Source organism: Periophthalmus magnuspinnatus, chromosome 9, assembly GCF_009829125.3.
Source record: "Periophthalmus magnuspinnatus isolate fPerMag1 chromosome 9, fPerMag1.2.pri, whole genome shotgun sequence".
Taxonomy (NCBI): domain Eukaryota; kingdom Metazoa; phylum Chordata; class Actinopteri; order Gobiiformes; family Gobiidae; genus Periophthalmus; species Periophthalmus magnuspinnatus.
The window spans coordinates 8,009,382-8,028,181 of record NC_047134.1 but is presented as its reverse complement, the minus strand read 5'-3'; positions in this window follow the sequence as shown (position 1 = coordinate 8,028,181).

Sequence of the window (18,800 nt, the reverse complement as noted above, 5' to 3'; positions counted from 1 at the left end):
TGTTCACATGAGGTCCATTGTTCCAAGAGGCACAATTGTTGTTTCTCATTTTATTTTTACATTCAGGACAAATGCTGTGTTCAGGCACTTAATAAATACTTTTTACAAATTATTCAAATGTTTTATCAAAATGGCCGCATATGAGGACATTTATTTTACATCACTTTTCTCAGAAACTACATAATGTAAAAAGATAATTCTTTGTTTTTACACTCATCAGATCCCAATCAGCCTAAATAACAAAGAGAAATTAATAAAGCATGTCATGCAAGAGCTTGGGCCTTAGGAGGTTAAAACAAAATCTTGAAAGGTGGGTGATTGAAAAGCATAAGCAAGCAGGAAATTACATGCAGAAATCTAGTGTAATTTCATGTTTAGTGGTTATAAAATAATTGTGCACCGTATGTTGTATTTTTTTTATATTTCTTAATTTTGTGCCCAGACTGTATTGGCAGCACAAAACAGATGGACTGCACAAAGTAAACTCCCAAAGAGCGCCTTCAGCCAATTAGTTTGTCACATCATTTCTCAACATTAGCTGTTCATGAACCTACTCCAGCAGATGTAGAGGTCCATTAGGACACAGACTTTGGAAAAGACATTGGATTAGTTGGTTGTACAAATGTTTTTGTTTTTTTACTGATTGTTGCTGTCCTAAAAACATGAAAAAACACATTCCGTATTCCTTGGACCACACTTCATTATCAGATACAGACAGCACGCAGCAGATATATTTTGACCTCAAGCTGTTTTTACAACATATCTGTACTGAGGCAAGACACATTTTGCTCAAATACATGGGGGAAAAAAATCTGCTATGGGTCCTTTAACATTTTCACCTCAGAGCAGTTGTGGGACTGTAGTTTATTTCCCTTACAGTAATTGCACTTGGTTTGAAGGTGGCAGTGGCACAGAAGGTTAAGTTTTCACTGACCAAATGCAGAATAAACAGTTCATTATTTGTATTCACCCATGGTGCATTCACACTCTTATATCAACCACATCAAAACTGGAACTAAACTGGAACTACACTGGAACAAAACGCAGAACTAAACCTGGACAAGACCAGGACTAAACCATGACTAGAACAGGACCCAGCGAAAAAAAAAGTCAGCTTTTTAAAAAATAACAAAAAAGTGAGCAATGTATTAGAATGAGAATATTACTCAAATATGTCAAGTATTTAAAAACTTAACCTATGATTTAAAACCTAACTATGAAACTGCTGGTCTGTAGGAAGGGAATGTGGCATAAAAAACATGCCCAAGATGACATATTAAAATATAATTCTTTAAACTTGGTTCTTAGCTTGACAGTGAGTGACCCTATACATTCAGGTGAAAGGTAGGCCCTTTCCCAGGCCTAGCCTGGCCTCAGCAGCAATGTCCCTCCGGCAGATGGAGCCTCATTCTCAGAGAAGAGCATGAATAGCTCTAGGGGGGGATAGTGGTCCAAGAAGAGTAAAAATGTATGGCAAGCAAGCAAGTCTAACTGAGTGCTCCCCCACTCTGTGAGAAAGCAGATGAGTGGAGAGCAGGGGTTATTTTTAGAAGCATTTCTCCTGATGGGTGATGTCCTGTTGTGGGGCTAATGGAGGTGTGCCACATGCCTGTCCTCTGAGGTCTGAATTAGATTTAAGTCTGACTAAAACATGGAATCTAGACCAGTTATAAATCAATATTATCCAAACCCACTCTAAACCAGGACTATGCAAGGTCTGGTATATGATCAGGACTAAACCAGATCCAAACCAGGACTATGCAATTTTGTAAAAATCAGGACTCAACCAGATCTAAACCAGGACTATGCCAGGTCTGGTGTATGATCAAAACTAAACCAAATCTAAACCAGGACTATGCCAGGTCTGGTATGTGATAAGGACTAAATCAGATCTAAATCAGGACTATGCCAGGTCTGGTGTATAATCAAGACTAAACCAGATCTAAACCAGGATCCCTGATGTTTTATTGATGAATCTTTCCTAATGGTGCAATATAGGGCAGCAAGATGAATCACAGGTGAAGTGAAAATTACAATGTGGTCTATGTTTTAGATTAGAAAACCTAATAACTCTGGTTAATATATAGAATATAAAGGATTCTTCTATTAGGAAGCACTGCACCTGACAGCTAACCAGAAAGCTCTTTGACACAGTTAAGAGCTAATTAGACTGTGCTACTTCTGTAGCACAGACTGTGTTCTGGTGTCTTCCTCATCCCAAAATTTGAATGGCCCCCTTGACAAAGAGCATATCAAGGGAGCATCCATAAAAATGCACACACGATTTTAAATCATGTCAGGAAATGTATAGATTATGACATTTTTTTGCCTGAGGTTGTAATCTGAAACATAGGCTGGGTCCAAAATAACTGTGTGTGAATTATCATTTTGAAAGAAATAACAAAAATATAGAATACAGAAATGTTGACGTGTATTATCTGTGCCATTTGCTTGGCTGCACAAACCGTATATTATTCTTATTTAATAACCCTGAAAAGCACTACTGTCCACTAGACCAGCCGTGGGATTTTCTGATGTTCTTCATTATAAATCTTTCTCCTGTAAGTATCCTGATGCAACTGGACCAAACATATTGTTCCACCACCCGCTCCATGTACTCTTTCATATGACATATGCCACATTCTAATAGTGAGGCCACATTAATACAGTTGGTTCCATGTGCTGAGATGATGAATACAGCAGCTGGTGCCAGATTTAGCACTCACATGTGCTCTGGCTCTAGGCTGGACGTGTACAAAGGAGCAGACGCTAAAGCACCATAACGGAGCACAGCAAATCCAGCGCTCCCGTCTCTGCAGAAGAATAGAAGCACAGCGCACCGAGGCTGAAGCAGCCCGCGCTGTCTGCTTCAGTTTATCTCCTGCATGCATGTGTTTTATTATGGTAATGCCCTGTGGCAGAGACAGGGGTGGGGACAAGGGGACAGGTGCAGAGACAGGTGGACAGTAGCAGGGGCTGAGACAGGGCAATGGGTATGTCTATTTCCCAGAGACGTGGAGACAGGTGTAGAGACAGGCGAGTAAACTGGTATATAGGTGTGGGGATAGATGCAGAGACAGAGAAATGGGCATGGAGACAGGTGGACAGGCACAAGGACAGGGGGACAGGCACAAGAACATTAGGACAGGTGCAGAGACATGGATAGGGGACAGGATATAGGTGTGGGGACAGGTGCAGAGAATTGTAATTATAACGGATGGGGGAACATGTGCTTAGACAGGGACAGGGAATTAGGCGTGGGGACAGGTCCAGAGACAGGTGTGGTGACAGACGGATGGCTACAGGGACCGGGAAATAGGCATGGGTGCAAGGGACAGGTGCAGGGACAGGGAAATAGGGATGGGTAGAAGGGACAGGGGAATAGGCACAGGGAAATGGCATGGGGTATTTCATTTGATTTTTTAAGCATATCTTTTTAACTTTGTGCATGCCCTTATTTATATTTGTATTTATTCAGTGTGTTTATGTTGCACTTTTTCACCGAAGCAAGTTCCTAGTTTGTGAACTGTGTTCACAGACTATGGCAATAAAAGTCTTCTGATTCTGACAGATACAGAGACAGGCGTGGGGACAGAGGTACAGCTGCTGGGACAGGGAAATACACAGGGACAGAGACAATGGATGGCAGGTCATTGAAATAAGATACAGAGGACATGTGCCTTCTGGATGCTTTTTATTGGATGGTACGCCAAAATTAACATTAGCAATTAGTACAGTGGCCTTTGAACTGTTAGATGTCAAGTGATGCTTTGAAGGTCATTTTACAGAGATGGTTAGAGTAACCAAAATATGGATTCTTGATTTTATGGAAGTAGTGGTACAGAGTAGTGGTCCAAGAAATAAATCAAATGTGAGTAAAGAATTGTAATATTAAGAGTGTGGATGTGATATCAGTTTATGTCATTGGAAGTACAACACACTGGGTATGAAAAAACAAAATCATACCTGAAGGAGCGGTCAGCATAAAGCTTTAGTCATTTACTCACAGTGGGAAGAGGAACCAAAACTTTTTCTCAAGTAAGAATACTGTTACATCAATAAAAATATTACTCAAGTAAGAAACCTGTTCCCTTGTAGAAGTATGGTGTCTGAAAACTGCATTTTTTATTTTGAAAGTTGTCTGATGTATGAAATCTATGAGACTGTGAGTAGTGCCTTTTTGCCTATCCAGTAGCTTTATCTGCCCTGAAGCTGCCTGAGGCAGACGTGACTGCCGTTCTGCACTAATAGGCTTTTAGTTGTCAAAGTGCAGAGGCTTTGTCCTGGTTTATGGTAGATTTCGCTGGTTTATGATATAGTTCTTTAATTACTGGGTCTATCAACATGAAATATACAAACAAAAAATGTTTCTTATAGAGTTATATGGGCCCTGCCCTCCATTTGAAATGATAACATTAAATTCTGAATGCAACATATTCCCTCCCCAAGCACCAAAAACAGACACACTGCCTTGTATCGGAATTGCTGTTTTACAAATGTGACTTGTAAACCCACCACCCATCCCTCCCCTGTATAAAGTCATGTCTTGTGTCCTAGTGATGGATGGGTGTTGGGAGTACTGACTCACCCCTCTGCAGCCCCCTTTCCACCGGAGGACTGGGCGAAAATGCTCACTCAGCTCCAGCCAAGCCCACATTTAGATCCTTAAGGTTTAGATCCTCCTGAAAGGTTTTTCTTCTGTATTCTTCTCTTTTAATGTTCATTTTATGATGATTACATGATTATTTATGTTTTGAATTGTTGTATTGTGATTTTAATGTCTTTCTTATTCTGTAAAGCACTTTGAATTACTTTGTGTATGAATTGTGCTATACAAATAAACTTGCCTTGCCTCAAGACGTGTATATCATAAAACCTCTTGATTCCATTTATTTAAACTATGTGGAGTGAAGACATTACTGACCTTTAAAAAAAAAAAAATCAAATGGGCTGTGTAGTAGATATCATTTTGTGCTTACTAATGGGTTAGGAGGGAAGAAAAGAAATCAATTCTGCTGTCAGTGGACCCATTTTTTTTGCATGGTTTTAGATCAATATTGCCATTTACAATGAACAAAATATAAAAAATGGTGTGTTGCAATTTATCACTTTATTCCAAAAAAAAAGTTTAAAAAAATGTCACCAAATCTTTATCACAATTATTTTAGTGATAAATGAACTGTAAATATTTCTTTATAAGTCTTTATGCACTGTCAAAACTTAACATGAAGATGAAGCTATGTTTCCATAGGGGCAGTAGGGGCGGAACAGTGCGGACCCTAAGTGTTTCCAGACTGGAAAGCGATCCGTAGCCCATTTGAGGGGTCCCAAGTGGGCCGCTGGAGATACCAGCTTGCGAGGGGGCAAGGCTGGTCACTGGAGGACCGGTAGCACACCAGTAGCAGTGTGTGTGGTAAAACATATAGTGCAAGCATTTTAAGGTGGACGAATCATCATTAAGACAGCAAAAAACAGATATAGACCAAAAAATAATCATTTCTCACCAAACGCTGATTGATCTTGTGATAAACCACCGTATTTCCAGTGATGGCAACTCATATGTTGAGCTGCTTTGCTTCGCAAAACAAAGCTAGCCATGGCTAGTACGCTAGCAGTAGGTGTGTCCTGTTTGTCGAAGCACGCCTCTCACATCAAAACCAAAATTATGATTTTTTTTCACTGCACAATGCATTTGACATGAGCCAAATCGAATGCATTACTTAAAGATACGTTACAATGCGGCATGGAGGAAAAAAGTAATTAAGTGTTTATGCTGCATTTAGCTACATCTCACAGCTCCACAAATGCCTTTTTGTGATTCCCTGAAATTGGCCTATGATGATTAAGAGTATAATTCAGATTGGCTGATTGTATTTATTAAGAAAACATGAGTTATGTTTGACCTGCTCCAAGGCAGCTCCAGTGGAAATGAGCCTTATGGCATTACACTTATGTAGCCTGCATTTATTTAGTTTTTTTATTTTTATTGCTCAAAAATACCTTGAAAAACATGCCTTCTTACTGTGAGCAGCTTTACCCCACCACAGATCTGGCCTGTCATTTGACCTGGTAGCATTACATGTTGTCTCCATTGACATATGCAAGTTTAATGCTTTAATTTCTATGGTACAAACATGGGCAAGAATGTATTAATTGTTTTTTTGGTTTTTTTTTTTGTTTTTTTATTACACATTTTTTTCTGATTGATTGAAGCAATAACAAGTAACTAAACACCTCTCACAACAATGCAAGTAAAACAAGTCTCTGGGGAACGAACCTGTTCTCCCTGGATGCCCCGGAAAATACAGTGGCAAAGGGCAGCCCAATTTCACCAAAGCAGCCAGCACAGAATCAGCATCAGATTGTGCTTGTGTTGTTGTTAGTTAGTGTGTCGGTTTTATTGTAAAGCATTCTGAAATGCCAGGGGGCTCGATGGGCACTCACGAACAGTTATCCTTTTATCCGCCTAATCTCTGGTGGAACCCTGGGAGCCAGCCGGGCATGTCTGGAGCCCCCTCGGGACCTCCTCAGGCCCCTGTTATCAGCGCCCCCTCCCTGTCAGCACCAGCCGGCTGCCTCTTAATCCAATTATTCCTCTAAGCTGACACGCTCGGCAACTCTGTGAAAGTCTCCCATCAGACAGGCATGTTTTTGGTCGTGGAAAGTTTAGAATACAGGAGTTCTGGAGTTAAAATGAAACCGTGGAGGTGGTCAGCAGTGACCCACAATGGCACAACTATTTTGGAACACGCTGAGTGAGGATTTGGCCTCTACTGTCTCCTTGGATTTATGACTTTGGGTGTCCTCTGTCCCCACCACATGGTCGGGCATTAAGCTGCTACTGTGCAATGTGCTTGTGCAATGGACAATTTGCAACGTTGCAAGTGAAGAGAATCAGGCCAGGAGTGTTACTATAATGAAAAGACAGAAGAAAATATTAAACTGTTGAAATTTGCCTATGGTTCAATTATGTTAATGTTCTAGAATATGAAGACTATTACATTTTATGGGAGATTCGCTGTTTTTGAACCTTATCATTATTTGTTTGGGATTGGCTCCAAATACGTGTCATACTAAGTTCTTTCAACTGACGACAATCATGTCTTTGGTGTTAAACGTTCACTTTCTGAAGGTACTGTAAGAAAATAATTTCGTTTTAGTTCATTTATTTGATGTATAGAAGACATTGAACTTTGTGCCAGTTTTTGTTTCATGTGGATAAGCTCAGTACTTACAGAGACATTAACCATAAAACCAGGTCTAGAAATATGCAATCTGACCGTGAAGCAGCAAATTCCACTATAGAATTCTGACCTATCATCCAGCTCAACTTAAACTATGGGGATTCTACAATGTGCTGATGTCACGTGAACCCAGTATAAAATACAAAAAAAACAAAAAACAAAAAATACCAAAAATGATATATCAAATGGATAACTGTGAAAGAATGTTCTTTGACTCAGCAAAAAGAAATTTAAAAAAAAAGTGCAGAAGTGGGGAAAAAGAGAAACCTTGAGGAGAACCACAGTGAAAGAAAGATCCACTCCCATGGACGGGCAGCTGCAGATGTGTCCAGGACTAATGTGTATCCATTTGCAGATAAAGGTCAAATCTGTAGGCCCAGAGTCCACTTGGGACAAAGGGGGGCACATCCAGCCAGTTATTGGGTCATTTAGCCAGTTGAGAGATGGGGAGAATTTGGGTCCACAGAACAGGATCAGGGTATAGGAGGGGCATCTATGGTCCAGTCATCACCAGGCAGTCAGCAGCCAGGCATCTGTAATGGTCCATTCACAGTCTATGGTGGACATCAGCTACAAACTAGTGGCAACTTCATTATGGTGGTTGCACCAGCTAGCTTAGGCTAGTCATGGACCCAAACATGTCGCCGTCAGACCGATCGCCTCCGTTGATAGGTTTTATGTAATAAATACACCAAAGCCCGTATCTCAACCTGGTCTGACGTTTCAGAAAGACACCAGGAAAACAAAACATCCAAAGACAATCGCAGATCACAACGGACCCTGGATGTGCATCAAGTATTTTTCTCCGACATGTGAACACAGCATAACAGATTACATGTGAATAGTGAATGCTCAGGTTTCCATACTTCCCTCAGTATAGGGATGCTCCTAAGGGAACTTAGCTAAAACTGTGAGTTTTACTGTATTTCTGCTCCTAACTGACCTGGCCATAAGCTAATTCAAAGAGGAACATTTTAAGCTTGGTCTTAAATGTAGAGACTGTGGCTGCCTCTTTATAATGGGCAGGGAACTGTTTCCATAACACAGGATCTTGGTAACTGAACGCTTTGCTTCCTGCTGTGCTTTTACACTGTCTGTGCTTAGACACTCTAGGGACCACCACTAGTCCAGCATTTTGAGAGCATTTGAGACCTTTCTTTTTGTACATGTAGCTTCACATATTGGGTATTGGGTCATATATTTCAACAGAACACTTTAATATATTGAATTTAGCTGTATTAAGTATTATTGGCCCATAAAATGTTGTGATGTCATCTGAAATGCAGTGTAGTTTTAGCAACAAGTCTGTATTCCAAATGACACCCTTCACTTTTGAGATGAAAAATGAAATTTGCTATGGCAGCCATTTTGTCATGTGACCAAAACGTGTGTTTGGTAGCCATCAGTCAGCAGTCACACTGTCCAGCTCTATCATGGTGTGGACATGTCATTCATCAGAGCACCATGATGTTTGGCCTAAGCAAGTCTCTATGCTGAAGAGAGCTTGGTTTTACTGCTGACACTGCGAACAGATGGGTGAGTGCAGGGTGACCGCCAGAGGGTCCCAAGGGTGCTGCAAATCAACCGTCTTTGACAGCGTGGTGATGTGGATGAGCTGTGGAGAATGTTACACTGTACTGTACATTTCATATGCAAATGTGAGTCAGGCTGGATTTCCTTAGAAGTATTTGAAACTTAAAGACAAATTGTATCTTTACTTATTGCAAGATGCTACAAGGAATGGTTGCTTAATTTTTGGACATGTGTAGTCATAGCTTTCATAGTAAACATGTCAAGATTGCCATTTTATTCACTTTGCATCCTAGTAGTTATTTATTTTTATTTTTTTTATTATAACATTGTATTGGTAAAATTGTACCAGTGTTAGGCCATTGGTCATAACTATCAGTGCTGTAATACCATTGGTCATAACTGTCAATACTACAGTTACACCATTGATACGTTGCTGTTAGTGTTGTTATACTATTGGTCCATTACTGTCAAAGTTGTTACACCATTGATCCATTACTGTCAGTGCTGTTACACCATTGGTCCTTTACTGTCAATGCTATTACCCCATTCGTCCATTACTGTCAATGCTGTTACACCATTGGTCCATAACTGTCAGTGCTGTAACACCATTGGTCCATTACTATCAGTGCTGTTACACCATTGGTCCTTTACTGTCAATGCTGTTACCCCATTGGTCCATTACTGTCAATGCTGTTACACCATTGGTCCATAACTGTCAGTGCTGTTACATCATTGGTCAATAATTGCCAGTGCTGTTACACCATTGTTTTATAACAGTCAGGGCTGTCAAACCATTGGCCCGTAACAGTCAGTACTTTATATACAAAGTCATAGTTGCTGGGTTCTGCAATGTTTTGGTAAAGTATGTGGCACTTTTTGATCAGATTAAAAGTTATAGTTGAATGAAGTGACAAGTAGTGAATGCTTTATTGACCATCCTAGTCAGAGACATCAGTGATGAAAGTTTGATTGATTTCAACTGTCTAAGAGGTCGCAGGCTGTGACTGGGTGAGTTTGAGTTTGTCTGATGTAAGCCTAATGGTTAAAATTTGGCATTGAAGACTGGCAAAATGGACCTTGAAAGTTTGCCAGCATCTCTGTGCAGTTTTTCAAGTTTGACCAAATGTAATGTTCTAGCCTTTATCATCTTTAATAATGTGAAAAGTTCATAGAAGCCTTTACCAGTTTTAAAAATGTATTATGAATATTTTTCAGATTTTTATTGAAATAAGTGAGTTTGTTGAGTTAAATGAAAATCCATGCAGATTACTTGGGTCATTCAGTTTTTTCTGGTTGTGCATCATATCTTACGCTGAATTGATTCTTATGTTTTGCTACAACTTGCATTGCTGTGTTGTTTTTACATGCCTATTTCGTGTTCACGGTAAGTACCACATGCTAAAGCTCTTTGTGAATACAGCGGTTTTGTCCATACCAATGTGCCCCTTGTCTCTATATGTCCAGTATCCTATTAACGTCCACTCACCTCATCTTCCTATCATCACAACTTCACAAAGCGCTCCTGGCTCCATTCATCCTGACCTGAGCCGTTTCCATAGACATGTGGCTAGTTTGGGGGAGGGAGGGTTGGGATTTTGGAGTGGTGAGGGTAACTTGAGGTGTGTAGTTACTGGCCATTATATATAACAGACTTATTTGAATTTAATTTGATATTCAAAAGCTCTTAAGTGACATTTTAGGGAAAAATTATGTAAAAAAAAAACCAAACAAACAAAGCATTCATCCTCAGACCAGAAGGTTGCAGTATCAAATTTGGCAGGTACTATGAGCCACTATGTTTACATGCACAGAGAACTCAGACTGCACTAAACAACACAGACATAGATAATCTAATTTACATTGAACATTTGATATTTAGACATGCTACTTACAAGCTATTCTGGTAGGTTTAACTTTCACTATAACATAGTGTGGGGTCTATTGTTTGTAATCGCTGCTGATCTAAATTATGTTTGGATGTGTAATAATATTTTCCTAGCTGTTCCTTATCTTGTGAATTTGAATGCCTCTCCTAGTCTTAACCTAATATAAATTGGACTGCACTGTTACATGCAGTGGATATCCAAGTATGTACCAGCTTTTCCAGGTGTGTTATTAGGATCTTTGAGATTCGATTCACAGCACTTCAATTGTCTGTGTAGACCCTCAGTTGTCCAGGTCTGATCCATAGCAAACGACAAAGTTAAATCTGTCAACTGGACAAATCGTTGTAGGAGTGAAGACGTTTCGCTGCTCATCCAGGCCGCTTCTTCAGTTCCGGTCAGATTCTGGACAGTTCTGTCTTTTTGAAACCCACAAACACTTTAAGGCGAAAATTGGTTCACCATAAGGACAAAACCCCGAGCCATAAAGAAAGTAAAGTAGTCTACTCCATTCAGTGTAGTGAAGAGTGCAGTGAGCGTTACATTGGAGAAACTAAACAGCTACTCCATAAGAGGATGTACCAACACCGGTGGAAGAGTTCCTCTGGACCTCAGTCCACCGTACATCTCCATCTCAAAGCCACTAACCACTCCTTTGAAGATAGTGAAGTTCAGATCTTAGCCAGAGAAAAGAAATGGTTTGAGAGGGGAGTTAAAGAAGCTATTTTTGTTAGGAAAGAGAATCTTACACAGGAATGGGGGCCTGAAACATAATCTCTCCCCATCTACAATGCCATCCTCAGACCCAGAACAATGAGAACAATAGCAGGGTCGTTAAGGGCTGAATAGGGTAGATTCAGTTGAAACTGGAAACAAAAGCTGTTTGCAGTTTCAGTGTGGTTAGCCCCTCCCCTGAGATAGATTTAAGGCAGTGGCCACCAGCATTCTGACCAGAACTGAAGAAGCGGCTTCGATGAGCAGCGAAACGTCTTCACTCTTACAATGATTTGTCCAGTTGACAGATTTAACTTTGTTGTTAGCACTTCAATAGTAGTTCCCGGGTTTAAATGCATTTATGAGAAATTGATTTAAACCTATGCGGTCTAAATTAGACTAGGGTTGTTATCGTGTTTTCCTGGTGTGCATGTAAACATAGGGATTGTCCCTTCATTGGAAGTTTATATTTGACTAATATGCGTCCATTAAGTGACAGTTCCAAGAGTGAACCTTTGTATTTAGTTGTCCTTATAATCATTTAAATATCTTTAGGATAAAAAAAAAATGTACTGCCAAAACAAAAATGTAATGCCCATTTTTGACCTTTATACATGCAAGCCTGTCCACACCTCCAGTGAGCCCATCCTCCATCTCCACTGCTGATGTTCACCTGTACTCTCCTTCTCTTCTCCTCTCTTCTTCACTTCTTCCCCTCTTCCTCCTACCATTAATGGGCTGTGTCTCTATGTCGTGTGTCCCTGTAGGCCCACGCCGTGCACCGCTGGCTTATCGATCAGGACAGTAGTGTGAGCTCTGAGATGCCCGATGGCCAAGGCGTATGGCACTATGATGATGAAGTAAATATCTGCTCCACGTATACTGGCTTTTCTATTTTTATTCTCTTTATGTGTATTTATGTGTATATTATTACTATATTGTGTCACTAAAGTGTGTGTGTCACCGTGTGGTTGTGCAGTGTATATATCTGGTTTGTGTTGTGTGTTTCTTGTATTTATAGTTCTTTTAACAATATCGTGCTGTGAGCTGAGTCAGGAGTCCTTGGACCATGCTGGAGCTTTTTAACTTTTGATTTCACCTTTGATTTTCGTTGCATTTATTTTCCACACTTTAGTTGTTTAGTACAGCTCCACATTGGTGTCTGTGTTTTCTCTGACACAGCACATTACATAGCAAGAGACCACGGGCAAAATATAGCCTCTGTCCATTAGCATTTGTGTGCTCACCATAAGTCTGCTGCACTAGGCTTATGCTAGCGCTAACCAAAGACTATTTTTCCTGTGGGTTCTGCTGGGTGGTGGAATGTGCTTGTCGTGGTGCCACGACACGTGGGGAAGGGGGGGGGGGAGTGGTTTGTGCATGTGCATGTACGTGGACTGTGCATGGCTTTGTTTTCTGCATGTGACAATGTTTGGTGAATGAGACTCTGGAGCTGAGGTTAGAGGTGAGCAGGCATTCTTGATGACTTTTCTACAGATGTCTACAGGAGCAACAACAATGTGCTAGCTACATACAGCTACGATTTTAGCTTTTGCCATGATCGTTGCATAACAGATTACTACGCCTGATGAGTCAGGTACAAGTCCTCTGTCATCCACTCACACCAACTTGTTGTCTAATTACTAACAAACAATTACAAACATGCTTACTCATTCTGTTTAAAGCAATCATATATGTCAGAAAATTGTTAGCTCCATCTGTTGAATGTAAATTAATAATTGCATGGTTAACTGATACATTCTGACGGGTTAGGTGAATAATTATTCCAACAGCATCAGCCATGACAGATTTTTGAAACATATTTACCAGCTCAGTCTCGTAGTGGCCTCAGCTCTACTCTGCATGTTCAGTGTTCTGGTGGTTTGTTGTGATTGGTCCGTACAGTGTTATAAAAGTTGTAGGTGTGGTGTTCTGTGTTGTACCGTGCCGTGTTTGTGCCTGTGCTTGTGAAGTCTGATTTCTCTGTTCTTACTGTCTGAGAGGCGCTGTCCAAAGGCTCCATTGCTCTTCATTTCTGGATGATCTTGAATCCTCAGACAATGGATCATCTGAGCGCAATGGGGCAGATGGACATGTGCCCCAGATGACCTCTCTCTGACCCCTGACCCCTGCACCCTTCGACCTGGCATTTGACCCAATCCTAAAGCTGCCCCAACATCTCCATATTGCTCCCTGAACACTGGAGCATCTGCGGGGTCAAAGTCAAAGTGTGTCATTGGTTTGGGGATTCTGAAAAATGAATTGGACACTTTCCCCCACAAGGCAAGTGGATAATGGTGGAGACAGCATCAGTCCAAAACAATATGGAGTCCTGTACTGCTCGGGAATGCCTTTGCACTGGAAACTGCATCAAGCCTTTGGTTTGTTTAAATGCTTTTGTGTGAATGAGAAAGATAAAACTTCAGTAATAATACTTAGACTGAGTCTTCAGACAAACTTATGGAGCTGTAACAACCTATTACAGACACATGTCATGTGGATATGAACACATAAATCCCCACAACACACAGATCTGGTCAACCCTTTGAAGGTGTATGATGGGCATGCTCCATGCTAACACTGGACATTGAAATTAGTCTATATGGTGCTAATCGCACTCTCAATAAAAAAAATTGAGAGTGCTATTATTATTATTATTATTATTATTATTATTACTATTATTATTATTATTATTATTATTATTATTATTATTATTATTATTATTATTATTATTATTATTATTATATTAAGTACTGTATTGATTGCATACTGTTATTGTTTCATTGCACAAGAAACTTCACCTATGCCCCTTTCAGTTCAGAGCCCTTTGAATCAGAACATTTGCTTTGGTGACACTCATTGTTTTGACAATGATTTATTGCTCCCTGTTCCTTATATCTAGCTGGATTTACTTTGAGGTTTGTAGCAGATATTTAGCACATTATTCTTGCAGCTTCCTCATTTAACTCTGTAATAGCAGAGCTAACCGGCTTTTGTTGCTAATGGGGTGACAGTTGAATCCCAGAGCTGGCTCAGGACCTGGTCTGGACTGGGGCCAGGACCAGCCCTGCTTAAAGCCTTATGCAGCAGCCTGTCCAACCAGCCTCCAGTGTGGAAAATGTATTATAAACTATATTTTAGCTGTAGGATTTCCAGTAGCTACAGCTGCAGCCACTGTTTCTGTGGGATTGGGTGAGGTGTCCTATGAACAACTGTTGGCTGCAAAACTACACTAAGCTACCAAAGACAGTGGTATGGGCTGTGTCCATGTAGAATATCTTTTATACCAGTTATTATACAACTCTTGTGACAATACTGAAGTATGATAAAACTATGTTCATCACAGTCTCCACTGAGCAAGGCTATAGTGATGCATCCCAGCATATCATAGTCCAACGTCTTGCCCTGCCCAGTCCCTATGGCCCTCAGAACTCATCTCTCCAGACTGTTCTTATGGCCCTGCTGTCTCCCCTCTCCTGCCTCCTCGCTCTGGCCCTGGCTGTGTCCTGGTGGCCCTTGTGTCAGAGGTACTCCCCTCCCTTCTCCTCTTCCTCCTTTTCAAAACATATCTGTCCGGTCCAAAGCTTGTCCAGGGAGACAGATGCCATGAGCCAAGCCCCATTCGTCACAGTGCGGCTGCATGGCACACTCAATAAGGCTGCACTAACTGTCAGCCTGCCACTGTCACAAAAATTCTACCATGTCTGTCCGCCACAGCTGCCCCCACCTGCCCCCTCCTGCCCCTACCTACCCCCACCTGCCCCCTGCTGCCCTCTTCTGCCCCTTCCTGCCCCCGCTCCCCAGCCCACTGTAAATGCACTACATTAGGAAGGCCATTCATGTCCAGCCCCAGCAGTTGGCAGTGATTTGTTTAGGCTCCGGGGGCATAAGGTTATTTACATAAGAAAAGGCCACTGCGTGTTTGGGAGATTGAATGTCTCGTGCGTTGTTGATGGCATCGCTGCATGGTGGAGATTATTCAAAGCAGAATATGGCTCATACATGGGTGTGGGGGAGTGCAGCTGTACAGTCATGTCTCCTGGTTTGACTGTCCCAGGAAATGTGCTGAGTTCTAGACTACAGAATGAGCTCCTAATGGGAAGAGACTGACCCGGGACACAGTGATGACCCACTGACTGTGTCTGCACACCTGAGAACCACTGCTCCCACTCTGCTCACAGTCTACACAGTCTGCATTCACACTTATCTAATGCCTTTTCTAAACAACAGCCACAAACACGATTCCTAATCATCTGTCATAGCACAAGAAGCTATTATAACAAGATGGGGATGACAATTACTGAGCCACATAAATGTCTGGACAATTGGACTGTGTGCACATTTAATTACTTTATGTGTAAACCTTCTCCATGTGAACTGCAGATTCACAAATCTTTGAAGATTTGCAATTAGTAGTTTTCTAACGCTGCTCCGATCTTCAGCCCTGTACTCTACATTTTAGTGCAGGCTACTAACATCAGACAGACTTAGCTGCAGCTCAATGTATCTGCAATACAGAAGTCTCTTATATATGAATTCACTTTAATGTGTATGACCTAACGTGATTACAAAATGGATTGAGTATAGTAAACTTTCATGAAGCTCCTGGCCTCCCAGTCAGTGCATGTGTGAATGGGAAAGGTGCATTAGCTATGTGCATGCATGCAGCATGTGCATGAGTGCCAAGGAATGTGCAGAGTGCATGGTCAGGGTGGACAGGTCCTCAAGGAGAATTTAACAAAGACATGCTAATCCTAACAGCGGACTGTCCACCCAGCTCAGCCTCAGGGACAAGCCAGGGCCAAAGTGGATCAACTGCTTTCATTACATTAGACTCTAGCTAGTGGGGATATCAAGATATGTCAAACAAAACCATTTTAGAGTTGGAATGAATGTTGTCAGAAAAAAAGACAAAGATATTAAAAAAAAAAAATCTATATAAAGAGGCACTGACAACACTGTGTAATCTTTTATATAAAATTCATGATCATTTTCAATGTAAAACACATTACGCCTTGCACTTACACTGAATGTCTGCAACTTGATCACTCCAATAGGCTCTGTGCACAAAGGTACAAAGCTAGTTCCAGTCAGAGGGAAATGTCTGAACAATTTCCATTTCCACTCTAATGTAAATCCCAGTGAGGTTTTTCCTGAGTTGCACTAAAATGAGTGCTAACTTTTACTAAAACTTTAAATCTAAGATAACAGTAACATTAAATTTGAAGTAAAGACTACCTAATTGGTGTAGATTATTTCTGTTTGTGGCTTTATTTTAAGATTTATTAGGCTCTGAAATTAGCATTAGCATTAGCACCGACGTACACAAACAACGAACACAGAAGTGTTTAAAAAGAAATGTGCTCCTCTGTCGTAACGACTGACAGAGGGACCAAAGATACAGAACTCGGGGAACAGTTTAACAATGTTTATTTACAGATTGAAATGTGCAAATGAAGGTAGATGGACCGGACAATTGAGAGCGGGGTTGTTTGCTTTAGTCCTTGAGCAGATTGTGGGCAGCGGGGTCAGAAATGAGGTAATCTGTGCCGGTTGAAGTAAACTGGGTGGGAAGGTGTGAGGTTCGTACTGGTTGTGGAGAGCTGGGTCGGAGGCAGAGGAGCTGAGCGGGTAACTGGAATTGATGGGTTTGAGTTGTGACACATAGAACGTAGGGTGAATACGGAGGGAAGGAGAAAGTTGAAGACGTACTGCGGATGGATTGATAATTTTGGTGATCATGAAGGGGCCAATAAGCGAGGAGAGAGTTTCCAGGATGATGAAAGCCAAACTGACTGACCTGGCTGATATTGGGGGAGCGGGATAGTGGTGTTTGTCGGCAGCTGCCTTCATCCTGGCCCCAGATTGGTGCAGGGCTGTTATAGTTCTTCCCCTTCCCCTGTAGCAGTGTTGAAGGTGATATTGCACAAAGAGCACCACCAGGTCCTTCTCCTCTGACGGGAATAGTGGAAGCTGGTACCCTAGAGACGTTTGAAAAGGGGATAGACCAGTAGCAGAGCTCACCAAGGAATTGTGTGAGCATTCGATCCACGGCAGGAAGGTGCAGGCAGAGGAGTTAAAGGAAACCACACAGCACAGCGCCGTCTTCAGGTGCTGGTTAGCACGCTTGGTTTGTCTGTTGGTCTTGGGGTGAAATCCAGAGGTAAGACTTACTGATGCGCCCAGGCCCTCACAGAAAGAGTGCCAAACTTGTGACGTGAACTGAGTCCCGTGGTCAGAAACTATATCCACGAGTATACCATGGAGTTGGAGTACATGGTTGGTTATTTGGTCTGCCGTCTCTCCTTGGTGGTCGGGAGTTTCAGTAGGGTGACGAAATGAGCTGCTTTTGAGAACCGGTCAACGATTGTGAGAATGGCTGTGTTACCTTGAGTCACAAAGTCCACTGCTATGTCAGACCAAGGGCGCGTCAGAACAGGCAGCGGGTGGAACGGGCTGGAAAGCATTAAGTGGGAGGCTTTGCTTCTGGCACACACCTGGCATGCCAATACGTACACCCTAGCATCTTTGTCAATGGTGGGCCACCAGAAATATCATTTTAGTAGGGAAAGTGTCTGATTGACCCCCAGGTGGGGGCGTGAGCAATGGACCCACTCAAGTACCTTGGAGTGAACCGGATTTGGAACAAAAAGAGTACCAGGGGGCCATTACCTGGGTCAGGGTGGTTGCATTAAGCCTCCCGGACCATGTCTTCAAACTCCCAGTGAAGAGCGGCGACCACATACGTAGGTGGGATGATGGGTTCTGGAGGGGTTAGAGTGTCCTCCTGGGAACACTGGCAAGAAAGTGCGTCCAGCTTGGTATTGCGATATCCTGGATGATATGTGAGAATGAAATTGATTCTACTGAAAAAGAGTGACCAACGGGCTTGCCGGGAATTCAAGCGTTTAGCTGACTGTATGTAGGCTAAATTCTTGTGATCAGTCCAAACCAAGAAGGGATGCCTGCCCCCTCCAACCAGTGAAGCCATTCTTCCAGGGCAAGTTTAACTGCTAATAATTCTCTGTCCCTCACATCATAGTTACTCTCTGCTGGTGTGAGGTGACGACAGAGGAAGGAATATAACGCATTGTGTGGGTCAAACCCATGGCTCCGACACCCGTATCTGAGGTATCCACCTCTACAACGAACTGGCGAGAGGGATTGGGCTGACGTAGCACCAGGGCAGAGGTGAATAATTCAGTTCAATTTCAATTCAATTCAATTCAATTCAATTCATTTATTTTTGTAACTCCCAAAATCACAACAACAGTTGTCTCGAAGGGCGTTCATGTTTTGGTTGATGGGGGAAACCGAAGTACCCGAAGGAAACCCATCCAGACACGGGGAGAAACATGCAAAACTCCACACAGAAAGGCCTGGGCGACCCGAGGATTGAACCAAACCTTCTTGCTGTGAGGCATGA